The following is a 17836-nucleotide window of genomic DNA, read 5'->3' on the forward strand; positions in this document are numbered from 1 at the left end:
ATGAGATCCCTGGAGAGTTTCCAACTAGACAAACCACAACAGGTTCAGGAATACCCTAGACTGTAAACGGTGTGAGGCTGAAGGACTATTCAGGAGAGATATCACATACGCTCTCCCTATTCTTTTTTGTCCTTAAAAGCTCACTTACAGATGCTGTTGCAGACAAGTACCAGATTTGACAAAGCCTTTGTCTGAACCAGTACAGCTGTTCCTATAAAACATTTATGTTCACCGTAACACAAGAACAACATTTCAAAAACCAGTAGCTGGAGGAGTTCAATTAGCTGATCCACTCACAGGGCTGCACATTATTAACGATATGAACTTTGTTACAAGAAGCAAGAACATCAGTCCTGTCAAGAGAGCAAAAACTGAACTATGAGAAACAATTGTTAATGGACTGCAGAATTAGCAGGTGCAGCACCTGCACTAGGGGTTCAGCTGCATATGCAACACCTCAAATTCTCAGTAATCTGAACATTCCCCACATTCTTAAAACAAACACGTAATATAAGATGGAAGATGTACAACTTGTAAGTTACAAAAAAAAAAAAAAAAAGGCAAGATGGAAAGAGGAAAAAGCACGACCCAGCAGCAAAACCAACAAACACTGTGAAGAATAGTCACAGCATACTACATTCACCACACAACAAAACTTCATCAGCTTACAGAATTGTAAGAAGGTCTGAAAGTGGCTTCATACATAGGCTTTTCTGAAAGGGTTCCTATTACATATAGCGGACTTGTAAAAAAACATCTCCGTATAGAGGACATTTAGGAAGTGGTTCTTCACTACACGTAACATGACTTAAAAATTTAATTAATAAGCCCTAATAGTTGACAAGTTTTGCAGATCGTGGTTCAATAGGTGTCTTGGTAATTGAGGAAGTAAATTTTATCTTCAAGACATAAGCACTGTTATTTCATAGCATTACTCAGGAAACTGCTTCAGGAAGTCAAGACTCAATATTAAAGATGCATAAAAGTAACCAAAATCAAGCACTTCATTATGCAGCATGTAGCCACCACTTCCATTTAAATTAATATACGGGAGCCCAGAGCATTCCTGACAAAATAAAACCTGACAAATAAAACAATTTCTGGTATCAGTTTGTTGTGTAGTTGTACCAGGTAAGGGTAAGTACAGCTCACTTGTAACCTGCAGCCCCTCCACCCCAAAACATTGTGTCTTCAAAAATTTCAATATTAGAAGGGGCTTACAACTGTTAAAAACACCTTCAAGCACTGATGAGATTTAGTAAATTTAAAGATATAAGATATTTATAGACTGTCTGAATTTAGAGGAGTGAAATACTGCTTCGCTAATTTCAAATGCCCAGCTGCCATTAACAATGGCAAAATTTACATTATTTTAGTAAGAATTTGACCAAACTAGGTTATCCAGCTACCAATATAGTTCTAATAATTCCATTTATACTTAAAAAATGATGAATATAAACTGCCATGAGAAATTTTTTTACCAGTTTAGTTTGTTACTGCCCAGACTAGATTTTGAACTAAATTTCAAGTTTCTTTAAAACTGGTGTTTGAACTAAAGTTTAGTCCTCTACCACTTTTTTTTTTTAACCTTATCTGAAATAAGACAAATGTACACACATCACATAACTTAGAAATATGGTAATTTTTTATAATTTTGAAATTACAAATCAGCATCTAATAACAAGGAATTTAAGTAAATATTTTCACATTTAAAATTAACGATAAACAATGCTGCATATAACGAACAAAATTTGAAGTACTACTATTGCCAGCACAAGTAGCAGTTTGTAAAAAACAGAATTGATGGGGTTTGTACCAGCAGTACTTTTTAGGAGAACGACAGCAGCAGCAGCATCTTGACAGTGAAACCTGTGTGGCTGACTCAAAGGCTAGTCTGCATAACACAAACTGCACTACAACCGCATATTGCCACTGAGACTGCATGTTTTACTGGTTTTTCTCCTCATCCCTTCCTGGCATTCTCACCTTTTTGTCCTTCTAATTAACCCATTCACTGTATGGTTGCAGGACAATCTGGATCTGATTGTTCTCAATGCAAAAAATTCATTTTTGGTGGGCCAGCCTTCAAAAAAATACAAGTAAGCAATCAACTCACTCCGCTACCACAAAATTTCTACATCTGGCATAAGAGAGGAAGCGGGGTTGCCCCTTTCCGTAGTTGCCCATTGTTAGATCCACTTAAGTATAACAAGAAAACACCAGGAAGGCACAGTTCAGAGGCTACATTTTAGCTAACTCAGATGCAAGTCTTTCTTACCACCCTTACTCTTTGCAACTTCAAGTGTGGAAGCCAATCCAGGTACTTCAACAGATATGATGGGTACTTCCAACATTTTTGCAGAAATTCCCTACTGACCCATGCCACAGTATCCCATGTTTATATCATTCAGCATATTAACCCTCAAAACAAACAGAATCCTACCAGAACAGTAGCCTGAAAATGACAAAGAAATTACTGCTCCCTTCAAGCTTGGTATGAGAGAGGCAGATGTTGCACAGTAACCAGCCTAGAACATCATGGATCACCAAAGTGTGGAGAAGCCAAGAGAAAACATGAGCGCCGATGCAGAAGGCACCACATGTACACCTCAAAAATGTAGGCATCACTTCAGTTCATACTTTACAGTACTCCCCAACCATTGGTGTAATTTCAGCATCACTGACATGAGGTTTAAGACTGTTCTGTTACATTTCTTTTTACCATTGAAGACATTAGTATGATTTAAGTTTTTCAATTTAAAACTGCAGATCTTAACCAGCGTACTAAAGCAAAGCCACTGACAAACACCTCGCTCTCCTCCTTTTACCTCAAGTCTATTACACACAGGGATTGCCTGAATGGACTGCTACAGGGCCCGAGAGGTCCTGGGGAGAAATACTTGTCTAGCTGTAACTTCAAAGAAGAGACAGTTACACTCTTTTTTGTTCAGTCCCATGAGAATTTTCACACGGATGCTATTTATCAAAAGCTGTATCTTTTACTTTGTACACAAGCAACAGATCACACATCACTGATTACCATCATCACACTTATAACACTTTCTCAGATTTAAGGAAACATAAATGGAATTAAAAACCAAAAACGAATCACAAAGGCTGCACACATTTTAAACTCACTGAAACATTTACCTTCTGGCCTTTTGGCACGTAAAATCTGTAAGCTTTCTACTACTTGTGTCTCACTATATCTACTAATCCTTCTATCACCTAGAATATACGCAGGGCTTAACAGTGCAACAGAGGATGCAAAGTAACGGGAAGACCAGATATATGCTCTCAACTATTCTGATCTGTCTCCTTCCTGCCCCTCCTGATGTCTTTGATTTACTCAACTTTTAGAGCAGTTTAAACTACCTGTTACTAACAACTATTTGCCTGTGTTTGAACTCCCTTCCCAAGCAAGATGGCAACGGCTTGGAAGCCTGAGCACCAAGTTATGTGTGCATACATTAAAATAAACTTGCCTCCAGCTCCCCGACTTCTCAAGTGTGCAGACACAGACAGCAGCATGCCCCAGCAGGTGTTGCCAGCCCCCTCTAGGGCACAGGCAGCCACCAAAAGGAATCACCCCCCATGTGGGGCCACCAGTGAGACCACCCTGGTAACATGTTCAGTGCTCTTCACACCAGCTGGAATGCTAGTGCAGCACCAAGCAGCCCCATGGCCACTCCTTTAGTGCAACCATATAGGATTAATTTTAATTCATACACAATTTATTCTTAGGCATACATTGCATCTTTCAGTTGAGGAGGGAAAAGGAGATGAATTATGAATTCCAAAGATCCAATAACCACTGCCCATTTGAAGGCTATGGTATTTCTCCAGCTATTTATACTTTCAAAGTTAATAATCCAGCTGTATATAAACATTTAACTAGTTAATGACCACACGATATACTTTACTTTGTTTTATTAATGCCTTTAATTTGTATGAAGGTCTTCTCTGAATGCTTACTATTGAAGTTTTCTATACTTGGTCTGTGATTCAAGGAGGTAATTACTACCTTTTAGAAAAGCTTAAAATAGCCTCACGAAGGGCTTAAAATCAAACATAACTATTGCCTAACTATATAATCTCTTCAACAGCTCTTTTCATAAAAAGAAAAAGATGTTATCATAAATTCAGTAGGAAGTCACATATAGTCAATGTCTTCATTAATAACTGTGTAAAAGTGTACAATATGTGTCAGCCACAAGAGGCTCAGTAATCGCAAAGAGTTCTGAAAAGTTGAATTTGCAAGCTCCATGACTTAACCAGCAGAAAAGATACCAACATTGCAGCAAAGAAAATATGGCAGACCTACAAAGGAAATTGTTTCAAATGCTTTTTTCCTGCATCTAATTTTTAACCAAAGTGCTGGTACATGAAATTCTATGTATTTATGAAATTGAGATCAGAAGCAGGAGTAACAGAACACAGCAACAATTCACATGAGAGAATATACATTTTAGCATTTCAGTGCATTCAGTTGATGTTGTAAGACCACCAGGAAAACAACTCTGTCTTCCTTCTTTTTCCATAAAAACATTTGTGATGTCTGTTGCCCTATAGTATCTCCACTTTCATGATTAAGTATGTTGCTTAAAAATGGTACTGCTTATTTAAAAAAATAAAAAAGTTTACAAAATGAACAGGTAAGACAGGTTAATATTGCTCTTAAAATAACAAATTTGCTGTTTTCTACTTCAAATGACAGCTGGAAATCTTACCTTACTAAAATGCAAAATATTTAGCTATCACCACCAGAAAACCTCTTACAAAAACAGCAGGTCAGCACTATATTACTTCTCTTCAAGGAAGTTACTCTACTGTTAACCAAGGCATTTCTTTCACAACTCAAGAACAAAGTTACTAAAAACTGGAACCCTGAGGTTTCTCTCAAGCTGATATCCTGTTTAGAGAGAGAAGCTGGTAAAAAAATTATATAAATATGAAAATTAGACTAATATCTGAACTTGCAGAAGTATTTTAAAACTCTCGTGTCACCCCACACAATTCAACATGACTCCCAGCAAAGCAGCTATAAAAAATTCAATAAAGCAAAAATTACTATAGGTAATTCAATTTCACTGTTAAGTGAAATAAGCAGCAGAGTGAACTTCTACCCCAGAAGACAAAACCAGGAGAATAGAAATTCACTCAACCACAACCTTTAGCTAATTAGTAATAGTCATTAGCTCAAAAACTTCAGCCAGAATTAAAATATCATGAAACAGTAGTTTTTCCTGAAGGTTTGTAAGTAAAGTTATCAATCAGACAAATCACTGGAAGCTGGCTGTTTCTTTCAAGATGCTCCAGTTTCCCGAATTCAATGCAGTTTTAATGTTGCACTCCCACTCGGCCACTGAGTCTTCAAATTTATTTCAAGTTTGTAATAACAGACTACAGAGTTGCAAGGATTTAGAGAGATTTAATTACTCATGCAATAGCAGCAATACGCATTACTGATTTGTTCATTAGTAATGCTTCAAGCAGCCTTTTTTCTTTAGGCTAATAAAACACATTATTTTCTTAAAAAGCACATATGACAAGCTAAACGACCAGAATAATTTCCTTAATCACTCTGTGTATGTTTTATTATTATCTCCGTCTAGGTCCTGACTAAACTAACGCTACCTGGAATAACCTTAGAGAGCATATATATCTTGCAAGTGAACTCTGCTGTTCTGATGTTAAATCTATATAATCTTACGAAAAGTTGCTTTACTTCCTCTGGTCTTCAGCTACTCCTAGCCTCTTACTCTCTTTTCTCTCTCTGTACTTTCTTCCGTGGTCTATACACATGCAAAACCTTGTCTGCAATGGAACTATGACTCCCTTCAGAATTCTACAACCAAGCTGGTTCACCTAACCAAACCATAACAAGAACAAACAACTCTCACACAACTTAATAACATATAAAAGGCATAAAAGCTCCTCCTTTCCATACAGCATCTTAAATACAAGCACATTAAGACAAAAACGATTTGCTTGAATTCAGTGACTGACAGAGCCAACAGAACACTGCAGGTGTCTTCAATCCCGGTCCAGTATTCTATGCAGCAGACCTTGTTCCTTATATAAATTTGATAGTAACTAGGGAAAGATTTTTAAAAGCTACAACAAGAATACAGAACTATCCCGGTATGAACCCTGTAACAATTTATTTTTATTTATTAACAAGGTTTTTTGCAGATACAAGTTTTCATGTGCAATCCTTTCTAGAATAAGGCCTAGAAAGTTACAGACAAAAGTAAAATTAGCATGGACCACATACTTGAAACTTCTGCCTCAGTGAAGTGAAAAAGAGAAATTTAAACATTCCCCAAATTATATTCAAAATAAAAATTGTTACAGCCAGCCTGAGCACAGACTATGCACAAACCTGGGAGGACATAATTCATCTATTACATGTAATATCACAACTGTGAAAAATCATTTAAAATACTTTATAATCGAAATTTCCACACTACTGCCTTAGAAATAAATCACTTGAAAAGACAGATACCAAAGTGGATATGCAGAAGCCAAGTTATGAACAGAATTCAGATGATGCAGAAACAATGAGTAGTTTTATACAGGTAAATCCAAACACTTGCATGTGAGATTATAAAGGAAACGGCAGATTAAAATTTAAATATATTCAGTAGCTTCCAATAAAGCCAGAGGAACAACTTCTAGTAAGAAGTCTGTGAAATAAAATCTTTGTGCTGAATGTTCAAACTAGTCAACCCTTCCCCAACCACCACCACCTCAACCACCACTGTGGCCCAATAAAATACACAAACTCTCAGCATCCACACGCACCCAACCAACTTTCAGGAAAGTAGAACATGATGCTTTTCAGCAAAAATATTATAACTAGCTCACCTCGATATTTTTCTGCTAAAATACTCTGACAGTTCTGCAGTTATCTGATATTTCTGCCTATAAAAATCTGGTAAATTATTTTTAAATTATGAAAATACTCTATACTTCTCCTTCCAATCAGCCAGTTTCCTCCTTGTCTGCGTACTGAAATGCAACTGAGCATTCAAATATCCAATCAAACATTTTTATAATGAAATTTACTCTACCCAGAAAAAAATCTTGGAGCGGGGTTGGGGGTATGAACACAACACAACAACTTGTTTCTTTAATTACATTTACAAATTACCTAACCAGCCTGTCACTGTTCTTGGACTAAATGAAGGATTCCAATCTCTGTTCCACAATACAGAAGAAATTATCCCAATAAACAGAGCATATTAAATAGCTTCTACAAGATCATTTGTATTCCAAGCTCCACTAGCAGTGCAGATAACTTGGGAGAGTTCCTGTTACCTCTCTTAGCCTACAGGAATTCTAAGTTCTTGCTGTCTTCATCACATTCTGCTTTACCAGACATTCTTACTCATCTTATTCTAGGAATAAATTATTATTTTTAGTTATTAGCTATTGGTTGTTCCTACCATTATATGATTTTAGAGGCTTCACATTATCAGTCTACCAGATAGGTATGAAACCTATGCCATGAATGCATGTCTTAAGAAAGAAGAACAACAAGCTGCAATGGAATAACAAGAAATAAGGGTCTTTCAGAAGCTGCAAAATAAAACCAGATTAAAAAAAAAACCAACAAAAAAAGCGGTAAAATTTCTTATTTTGAACACATTAACATTCAGATGGCTTTGAAGGAAATATTTAATGCACAGTACTTTCAACATCCATCATTACAAATTTTGTATGCTGCTTACGCAAAGCTTAAAGAAGCAGCAAACTGGCAGATGATTTTGCTAGGATTCTAGCTAAGCAGATAGAAGGTCTATTCTGACTCTACAGCACTATGCCTAAAACACAATAAAATTCCACAGAAAATTCACCTGTTAGGCATAAAACCATCCTCTCTGCTTACTTCATTCCCCCTATTCACCTAGAAACAAGATGCTCAGGAAGGACAAAAAATGAATTTAAGAGAGGCATCCAGATCTTCCTCTAGCAAACGAGCAAAGGAAAATGCTGACATCATTTCACCCCTATGGAATTTCTCTTACTTGGAAGGATAATGAATAGCAACAACAACAAAAGCAGTGGGGAATGCAGACTATGAAATAGGCATATTAAGATAACAAGAGAAGTCCAAGGCCTCCAATTTTTCGTCTTGGGTCTCCTTCCTTTCCCTCCGAATCCCCTGCCGATGAGCAGAAAAGCCAGAGGGCCATGTACCCAATCCAAATTTGCAGGAACTGTGGTCTCAAAGAATCACTGCCTCCACGGTGCACAGAACAAATGAACTTACAAAGTTATGTTACTGTACATATGGCAATACCTGCTAAGCAGAATATGGCAGAGATATAAACTGCTGATGCTTTCAATGGAGTGTACAAATCGGGATTTCCCCTAAAATTCCTAGTCTTTGAAAATGAGTAAAACACTACAAATATATAGCGTACTACTGATTTTATTCAAGTTACCCAGATTTCCTCTTCTATCTCAATGATCGAAATAGAAGACTTTGATACCCATACAATATGCTTTATTGATCAGAAGGGAGGGATTGTACACTACCACTTTAGCGTATCCATACTGACAAGAAACAGCAGATGGAGGATTAGTACAAAATAAAATCTGTACAGTTACATGTCAATTAACAATCAAGTTCCATGTCATTTACATTCATAAAGTATATTTCTGTCTTCAACAATAAAGAAAAATGTCAATTTCAGACTCCCATGGATTGTGAGGAGCCTGCAATACTTGGGTTTTAAGCACTGCAGTGAAGTAGTTTGTTTTACACAATTATCTACTGAATCATCACGAGCTCACTTTTGACAGCTATGAAACCAAATCTGATCCCCGATTTCCTCCTCATTCCTGGAACACATAAGTAATACACAGTGTGCCACAGAAGGGTAAAATCCTAAACGTTTAAAAGGGTTGGCAAGAGGAAAATCAACTACTCATACCACAGTGTCCTCTGATCCCAAGGCCTATAAACTACAACCCAGACTACTTATATACAGAAAACATCGGACCACAGGCATGCCTTTTATTTGAAAGGATAAGCAAATCCTACTATTTTCACCCTTCAGATCAGTATCAGGTACTGCAATGAGTAATTAAAACAAAGACAAAAGAGAAAAAAACACCCCACATTTGCTTTTCCTCAAAGTTTAATAGCACGACTTAATAAACGTATACTTTTAATCGAGACGACACGGCAGGAAGACAGAAAGGAGTTTGCTGGAACGAAGTGTCAGTTTGTGTCACTTCTGCATTCAGCTGTAACCTTCGCCAAACCTTGTCGTCCCCGTCCCCCCCCCCCCCCCCGCCCACTGCCTACGAGAGGCTGCGGCCCTGCCGCGCCCGCCCAGGCGGCGCGCAGCTCCGAGCGGCCATAGGATGCGGCTCCCGTCAGTCTCCTATCAGCCCAGCTCCTCCTCCTGAAACAGCAGCAGCCCTAGCCTTTCTATCCGCCTTTTGCCTTCCATAGGCCCCTAAAGGACAATGCTGTTGGAAAGAAAAAAGAAAAAAGAAAAAAAAAAGAAAAAAAAAAAAGAAAAAAAAAAAGGAAAAAAAAAAAAAAGGAGGGGAGTGAGTCCCACCAGATCGGGCCCCAGGGTAACCCCGGAACGCCGCAGCTAAGCCAGTGGCGGATTCCATCTATCCCAATCCGAGGCATTTAGACCCATCTCCCAGCTCCTCCTCACCGGTCACCAGCCGCTGTCTGCGCTTTGTATAATTACGCACAGGATGAAAGGTCACGGCGTGAGCCATACCCGCGCACCAGCGGGGCATGGCAGCAGCCCGGGGGGTGCGGGAAGCCCTGTCACTTCAGCCCCACGGTCAGGCTGGGCAGGGAAGGGGCCGCCCGGCTCAGGTTGGCGCTACCCTGACCCGAAGCGCCGCATCCTCCGCTCTCCCTTCCACTGCGGCGGGTGACATGGGCGCAGGCCGGCACCCGCGGCGGGTGGGTGCTGGGGCCGCCTTCGCCTCCCTCCTCCTCTCCTCCCGGGCGTGACCCGGCCCGAAGGCCCAGAGCCCCGGCTCCCACCCCAGGCCGGCACCTCCCCCCGACCCCCCGGGCAAGCCGCTCACCTGGCGCCGGGAGCCCAGGGGCCGGGCCGGGATGGAGGAGCAGGGGGGGAGGGGGGGGGAGGCCGGGAAGGCTCCGCTCCCAGGCTGGCGCTCGGACGGGGGCACCCCGGCCGGGCCCCCGGCCCCGCCCCCGAGCCCTGCCTCGCCGCCGGCCTGCGGCCAGCCCCCCCGCCCGGCCCCTCGCGCTCCCTGTCACCCCCTCCCCGGCCCCTCTCCCCGCGTCGCCGCGCTTCCTCCGCTCTCCCGCCGGCCCAGCCCCCGGCCTCCCCGGCACGCTCCCGCCGCGCTGCGGCAGGCGCCGCCAAGAAGCGGGACGCGCCGTCCCGGGAAACCGTCCTCCCAGCGCCGGCCAGGCCCGGCCCCGCAACTCCTCCTCTTCACGGGCTGTTAGCGGAGGGGAGAGATGAGCGGGCCGGCGCGGGCCTCCTCGGCCGGGCCCCGAGCCGCCGGCCCGGCGCTCCCCGGGGGTCGAGTCCGCCCGTCGCTCAGAGCAGAGGCGGGAAGGAAGGGGGGTGGGGGGGATAGGGGGGGGTGGGCTGCGCGGTGGCTGCCGCTGCCTCCCGGCTCCGTCCTCCCGTTGCCACGGGGAGGGCGGCAGCCGCCCTCCCTCCAGCCCTGCCCCTCCCTCTGCTCCCCGGGCCCGCGGCGGGTATTTACCTGCCGTGGCGGCGCAGAGCGGGGCCCTGGGGCCTCTGGCAGCCGGAGGAGGCGGCGGACTCCGTCCCGCTGCTGCCGTCCCCGAGTGAGGCGGGCGGGACGGAGCCGGGACCTGCCCTGGGAGGTGTTACGTAAACCGGCGGCGGCAGCGGCGGCTCCCAGCGCCACGGGAAGGGAGGGGGGCCGGCCGCTCCGTCACCCGGCAACAGGACTCAGCGCCCCGGCGGACCGCGCCGCAGGCTCCTCCCCGTATCCTTCCGCCTAGAGGGCGGCCCGGATCCCGCCGCCCAGGCGTGCGCGGGCCGGGCTGCGGGGCCGCGCCGGGGTGCCTGTGTGGCGCGGCGGGGCTGTGGGGCGCGGGCTGAGCTCTCCACCGCGTCGGCAGGCAAGCCCGGCCCCTCCGGCCCCGGCCGGTAGTGGCCGGGCGGCAGCGAGCCGGCTCCATGGCAGGCCGCCGCGCAGGAAGAGCGGGAGGGAGGAGGAGGAGGAAGGAGGAGGGAGAGGGAGGAGAGGGAGGAGGAGGAGGAGGGGAAGTACTCCTCGGCCCTGGTTGTACAGCCTCGGCCCGCCCCGCCCGGCGGCAGAGCGCCGCGCTGTCCGACGGGCGCATGAGGCGAACAGGGGCGGGTGAGGCGTTTGAAAGTCACCGGCCGGCCGGCGGGCAGAGCGCCTCTGGGGGCCGGCGGGAGGCGGGCGGCGGCCCTCGGCCTGGCCTGGGCTGGGCTCCCTCAGCCAGCTGCCGGGAGCCGCCTGCGCCCCTCGGGAGGGCTGGCTGCGTGGTACGGCGAGAGGGAAACACCCAGGGCCGGGGCGGGAATGCGAAGGAGGAAATGGGGGATAATGGTGGAGTGTAGCGGTGTTTGTAATGTGAGGTCCTTTTGAAATCCTTAACGACTCAGAGGGCAGGGTTAGCAAATAAACTTTATTTCGCTGTTAAATGAAAGCCCGTCTGGAAGGAAAGTCGTGTTTTAGAAGACTGATGCCATTGAAAGTCGGGTTTAGTAGGTGAGCTCCTCAGGAGGCAGGAAAAATTTATTCTGATTGATTAAATGCCAGCTTGATCAGAACTGTTTACATGAACGTAGAGTAATGAAAGAGTAACGTTTTTAGCATAGTAGATGGGTGAAAATGGGCCACTGTAAGACTGAAAATATGACAAGACACACCAAAGTACTAATTAGGCTTCTTAATTGGGAAAATAATAACGCCCTTTTGAGCGTACACTGGGCACCTCACATTTCTCAAATACATGAACGCATACAGGTCTAAGGAAAGTCAATATCATGTAAGATGTCAAACTGTCTTCTGTCAGTGTGTAATCCTAAGGGTTTTCTTCCTTTTATTCACTGCTCAATGTGTGGCTCCTGGAATTCCAAAAGGCAGTATGTCATCTACATTGGCTAACACTGTTCCTTTTGTGTAAATGTCTCCAGTCACCGGAATCAAGCTCATCTCTGAAAAGATGGTCTCCCCTACCCTGGATGTAGTCTGTTTAGGCCTTTTGACAAGTTAAGTCTGTATATAAAAATACATCTCGTAAGAAATAGGACTGCAAGCCAAGATAGTAGCGATTGCCTCCCAGCTTATATACTCAGAAATTTCCTGATACAGGAGCAGCATTACTCGTATTTTTGTTTTAGCTGGGGTTCGCCTTTTCTGAACATCCTTAGCACCTAATTAGTCATAAATTTGATCTAGGCTAGCCAAAAGTTAAATATGCAGAGTTGTGTAGCTACATGAGCTACTGACATTCTCTTAAAAGCTGCTAAGGCAGTAATTGATGTTGTATGAACATGCAGTTAATCAGTGCAGCTTTCTCCAAACCTTGAAGGAGTGCTGCACAAAAGCTCTGAAGAGAAAGTAATGCTTTAAACCCCATGGTAAAAGAACAGCGTTGTTCTCTGAACCATTTAATTACTGTTCAAGTTATTTTCTTGTTGTGAAAAGCTGAAATTGAAAAGCTTTGGGGGAAAAATCCTGCTGACTCTTTTCTGCTGAGTCATTTCACTGGTTTATCAGAAGCGTTTCACCAACACTGTAATACGACTCGCACCAATCACAATCAAATCTTTTGTTCATGAGCTCAGAATTTGAATTCCCCTTTTCAAGGCAGAAATAAAATATAGTAAAATGTGGGACACCTGGGGTTTGTCTGTAATAACAATTGGTACCGATTAAATCGATCTCCATTCAGTCTTCTGAACACATTCTCAATCTATTAATGATTTATATCACCAATATGAATCCGCTTACCTTATTTCACCCTTTCTGTAAACATTTTTTCTCTGAAAGCTCTGTGGAAGGGACAGATGCTCAGAACATCGGTGTTCTCCTAATGATCAGAGCATGCAAGCCAATGACAGATTATTCTGAATATTCACGTAGTTGCTGTGTGACATTTCAAATTGACAGTTCTCGTTTTGTGGTCAGATCTCAGGAATCCCAACAGTGGAATTTTTTGTTTGCTTGTTGGTTTTCATTGGGTTTTATTTTCCTAACAGCCAACACAATTCTGATCTCTGCTTGGCAAGCATTTCAGAAACAGCTGGTACGTGACCATATGCCGTGCTGGCACCACTGTGAGCTTATTTCCCACTTGTCCTCTTGGTCAGTCAGAGCTGCTCCATGTGCTGAAGGACAGCTGGTCCCTTGGCATGCAAAGCAGCTAATGAACTTTTCCTCCAAAAAGCCGTAGGGATAGAGCATGCTAACTCCAATCAGTGGCTTTTCCTTTCTGAACTGCTCTCAGAGATGGAGGTCTGTGAGAACCCTGTTTGTTGCCCCTGTGTGACAACCTACGCACAGCTGGAACAACTAGGTGGGTATGCATAGTCGGTGACAGCACTTGTTTGGAAAATCAAGGCTAAATGATCTGTGTTGAAAAGAATGCTAAACCACATCTGAGTGACGGATGGACTTGTGCTTTTAGCTTCAGAAGTATATAATTATCTCTTTGAAACTACTTTGCTTAATTGCATGAGGGCTTGCATAACTTTTTTACTACTTTTCACGGTCCATTTCAGGTTTTGAGCAAAGACTCATGCAAAAGGTTCACACCTCCCAGAAGTAATAATTTGGTTCAAATGACACATTCAAAGGGCATTCCTCAGCACTAGATCAGGTTTCAGATTCCTTTTTACTGATCCCTCTTTCCTAATAATATCCCTTCACTGAAAAAGCAAGCTGTAGATACCCACAGCATCAGAGAGCCACTGTTGGCAGCATCAAGGACCTCATCTACTGCAGTGAATGGAAAGTCACATTAAATTTCAGTGGGATCTGCATTAGAACACAGTTCAACCTCTTTCCTTGCACACTTCTCTCTAACAGGTTTCAATATCTTTAATAGGAACACACTAGCATGGGGAGTTTGGAAGATCTGAGTCACTTGAAAAATCAGTTACATAATTCAAAGTAAAATTATTTTCTGTTGAATACAACTCTATAACCTCAAAATGTATTTTTGCTTTCTTTGAACACAAACTACATACAGGAAACTCACAGAAACTGCAGGTCAGACAGTGCTGTTCTGTAACAAAAACGTCTGGGCTTGGTGTTGGTATTTCTTTGGGACTCTGCTGTGGATTTTTTTTTAAATCATTCTACTTCAGTGTACTCTTACCCTTTTCCATCCTGCAGCACTAACAATTGGGAAACCTTTGGGAAGTCCAAAATAATACATGAACAGGACTCTCTCTTAACGTGCTGCTGTGTGCATACAACAGACCACCTGAAATGTACCGTAAGAAAGACTCAGAGAAGATGTGAAAGAACCAAAATAATTGCCTACACCACTTAGGACAAACAGCCAAGCGGTACAAAAGATAAAGAAAGTGGAAGCTTTTACTACTTAATGAATGTAAAAGTCCAATTACCTAGATACAGCATTTGAAACAATAAACCAAGGAACAGCTTTCACTAGTGGTGTAATGAAAAAACTACAGAAAGTACAGTGTTATAAAAATGAAATAATTTCCACAAGTGATGAAATATAAAACATGTATTACATGCAATAGCATTTTAAGGACAGTTAGTCACTGTAAAATATACTAATGTCTCAAAATCTCATTTTTTTTTTGTAATGCATATGTAAAACAATTTGATGTCATAATGAGGTACTAATTTAATTGCATTTTTTTTTTGCTACATCAGCTATTGTCAAGCCATTAAGTTAATTACATGTTAAATTTTAAACTAGATGAAACACATTATGACATCTGTTTTTTCCTATTTACTACAGCATTCCAGAATTACTATGTTGGAAATGTTTGAGGTTTTGGCAGCTTGCTGTCTTACAAATAGTTCATGAATACAATTAACCATCCTTGAGTAGCCTGCAGCATCAGCATCCAATCCTTGCCTTACTTGTCAGAAATACAATTATTGTTCCACAATAATTCCACCAAACGTTTTTGGGTTTGGGTGGGGTTTTTTTTCAGATCGTGGTCATATTCTCAGTCAGTGAAAATGCAGAGAACAGAGTTGATAGCATTATACTAGCTGATGATCTGGCCACAGATTTTGGATTGAATATACTAAAAGAGTCATTCCATCTTTATTAATGATCTATATGAAACAAAAAGTAAAAGAAGCACATGAAAATGTATTGAGTTCTTAAGGTAATTCATCAAAGGTGTTATTCTTTTCATCCAATGTATCAGTGTTTTCTTAACATGATATTCTGTTGCAGACCCTAGTAAAAGAAAAGAACCTTTGTGTATTAATGGCTTATGGTCCTGGCACTTTGACATTGTTTTGACTGATCAAAAAAACTTTCTTATCTGTTCCCATGGCAAAAAACTGCAAAGCAAAAAGAGTGCATGTTTTAAGATACTTTAAAAAAAAAAAAAAAGAAAAGAAATACTTGTTTTGAAAGCTGTGGCAGGTAAGAGAATCTGTAGGCATGAATTACAGGCTGTAATAAACTCATGTTCTGTATATTTTTGTGTGTGTAACTGTTTTGTCTTTCTGATAGAACTGATAAGCTGGGAAGTGCTACCATTAAAAACAGCTAATTCCATAGGTATCAAAGAACTGTTAAGAGTTTAAGAGTGGCTGATTAACACCAGCAGCCATGACAGAGTTGATATAGAATAGGAAAAAAAGGTCAAGTTCGACAAAAGCAGCATTTGAAAATGGGTATTGAATCCCAACAACAACAAAAACACCCTATTTTCATCTTAGAAAAAAAATGTTTGGAAATACATGCCAAGATTTGGTACCTGCATTTCCAAACCTGTAACTGCGCTAAGGAGAGATGTCTAGCTAACGTGATTGACTACAGGGCTGTCAGCCTGAAATAGAAAGCATTGAGCAGCACAAGAGGAAGAAGGGATACTTTTCTTTCAAGAAGCAGCTAATATTTCAATACTTTGCAACTACACTGATACACTCTCTAAAGTATTTTTCGTGATACTTTGGCTTGCAATTCTAATTGAGTGATATATAGACCCTCATTTGAAGAGTTACTCACTGGGACTTGTTAATGGGGAAAAAACGATCTCACTTTGCAAGCCCACTTTATGTATTGATATTATAAAGGTGTTTTCTCTCAAGCTAGTTATCTCTGTTGAGATGAAAACTACTTGTTTCCTGGTTTCATTAGGAATTTGTGTTGAAATAGGTGTGTCTTTTGAGTTTGATACTATATCAGTATCAACTGTCAAGAGACAAAAAAAGCAGTCATAGCTTTAACTGGCAGAATGAAAATTGCTGGCTTGATGTTAAAAACCCTCACACATTTCGACAGTTGAAGAGGTCGTGAAACAAAGGAACGGTTAAATGCCTACACCCAGCCAGCTTTTCCAGGTGTAGGGAAGACAGAGGTAATTTTCCCTGAGAAAACAACACTCCTTTTCTCTGAGGCTGTTTGTAGGCCCAGGTAGAACTAAATCATGAACCTACTGTGATCGGATAATACAAGGAGGAGGCACTAAAGACCAAGCTAATCAAGCTACACAAGGTGGTGTATCAGAGGAGAATATGAGATGGTAGGTTTGGGCCACAACTACAGATCACTGATGGCTGCTGCATCCAGATCTCCTATCGGGGAAGGTTCTTGGCCTGTGCTATATCCAGATGATGCTAGGCAGTTGTTATTGGTCAAGTGGCCTCACAGTTAAGTACTGTCTAGTCCTGTGTTAAAGCCTATGTGCTGGTCTTGGTTTAATGCCACTGTAAACATAACTTCAGAGTTCAAAATCCTGTTCTGTGTCTTCAGAGCGTGCAGGTACTAGTGGAGGATGTAGCTGTGGCAGCCCTGTGCACAGTAATCTGTTGATTTGTGCATTTGTCTTGGAAGACAGAAATGTTTCTTCTAGGACCTTTTCAATCTTGCATAAGCTGAACCCACTGTTTCTGATTTTCTGAAGGAATGAGCAAATGGTAGAATGCCCTAAGATACAGGCCACTCTCTATACCTCTTGGTGCAACTAGGTTACTGTTCAGAAAGGAAGGGCAGAACCAAGAATAATATAAAACCAGACCCAAACTCCCTCTATCTTGTTGCTGAAGATACCCGTTCGAAATAAAAAGTCTAAAAGTCTTGGAATTCAAACCGTATTTCCATTTATATGTGTGCAGTTTACCCAACTCTAATGCAAAATGCAAATACTGTATCTCATGAGTGTGTTGCTAAGAGTCAAGAGGAGGGAGGATATGGACCTCATCCTAAGCTATTTGCTATAATGCTGGTTAGAGCAGTCTTCTGGAAGAGCTCGCTCCACAGGTGGGGTGAGTGCGCTGATGTCAGCTGTGAGTACTAAATGAATTTTGAGCTCAATTCAGTGCTATTCATGGATGCTATGTATGGAAATGGGCTCTCTGGGGATGAGTTGAGGTGCTTAGTTCTCAATTACAGCTTTAAGAGTTCAGTTTGGGATACTTTTAAGTAGGGGTGTGTGTGCGTCTTTGTAGAAAAATTTTCAGTCCAACATGGAAATGCTAGTAAATTTTAAGCTCTTCCATGGATAATAGGTGACCTGAATAGCTCTCTCGGATTTTAGGCACCATGCAGACTGGAGCTATTACAAAGCTGGTAGGAAGACCATTGAGCAGAGATAGGCTCTTATAACCGAAATGTGTTATTTGCTCTCTCATCTTC

General features: G+C 42.3%; 1 protein-coding gene across 5 annotated transcripts in view; it reads right to left on the reverse strand.

Annotated features, from left to right (window-relative positions):
• Nucleotides 1–11182, reverse strand: part of KIAA0232 (KIAA0232 ortholog) — a 72456-nt gene extending 61274 nt beyond the window's left edge. For 2 of the 5 annotated variants that reach the window (XM_055796374.1, XM_055796373.1), the window contains exon 1: nt 10735–11179. The gene's annotated coding sequence lies outside the window, so the exon portion shown is untranslated. Of the gene's footprint in view, nt 1–10077; nt 10137–10734 lie in introns of those variants that run through there. The other 3 variants (XM_055796370.1, XM_055796371.1, XM_055796372.1) reach the window with 3 other exon arrangements.
• Nucleotides 11183–17836: the final 6654 nt, after the last annotated feature.

This window comes from Falco peregrinus, chromosome 2, assembly GCF_023634155.1.
Source record: "Falco peregrinus isolate bFalPer1 chromosome 2, bFalPer1.pri, whole genome shotgun sequence".
NCBI lineage: Eukaryota > Metazoa > Chordata > Aves > Falconiformes > Falconidae > Falco > Falco peregrinus.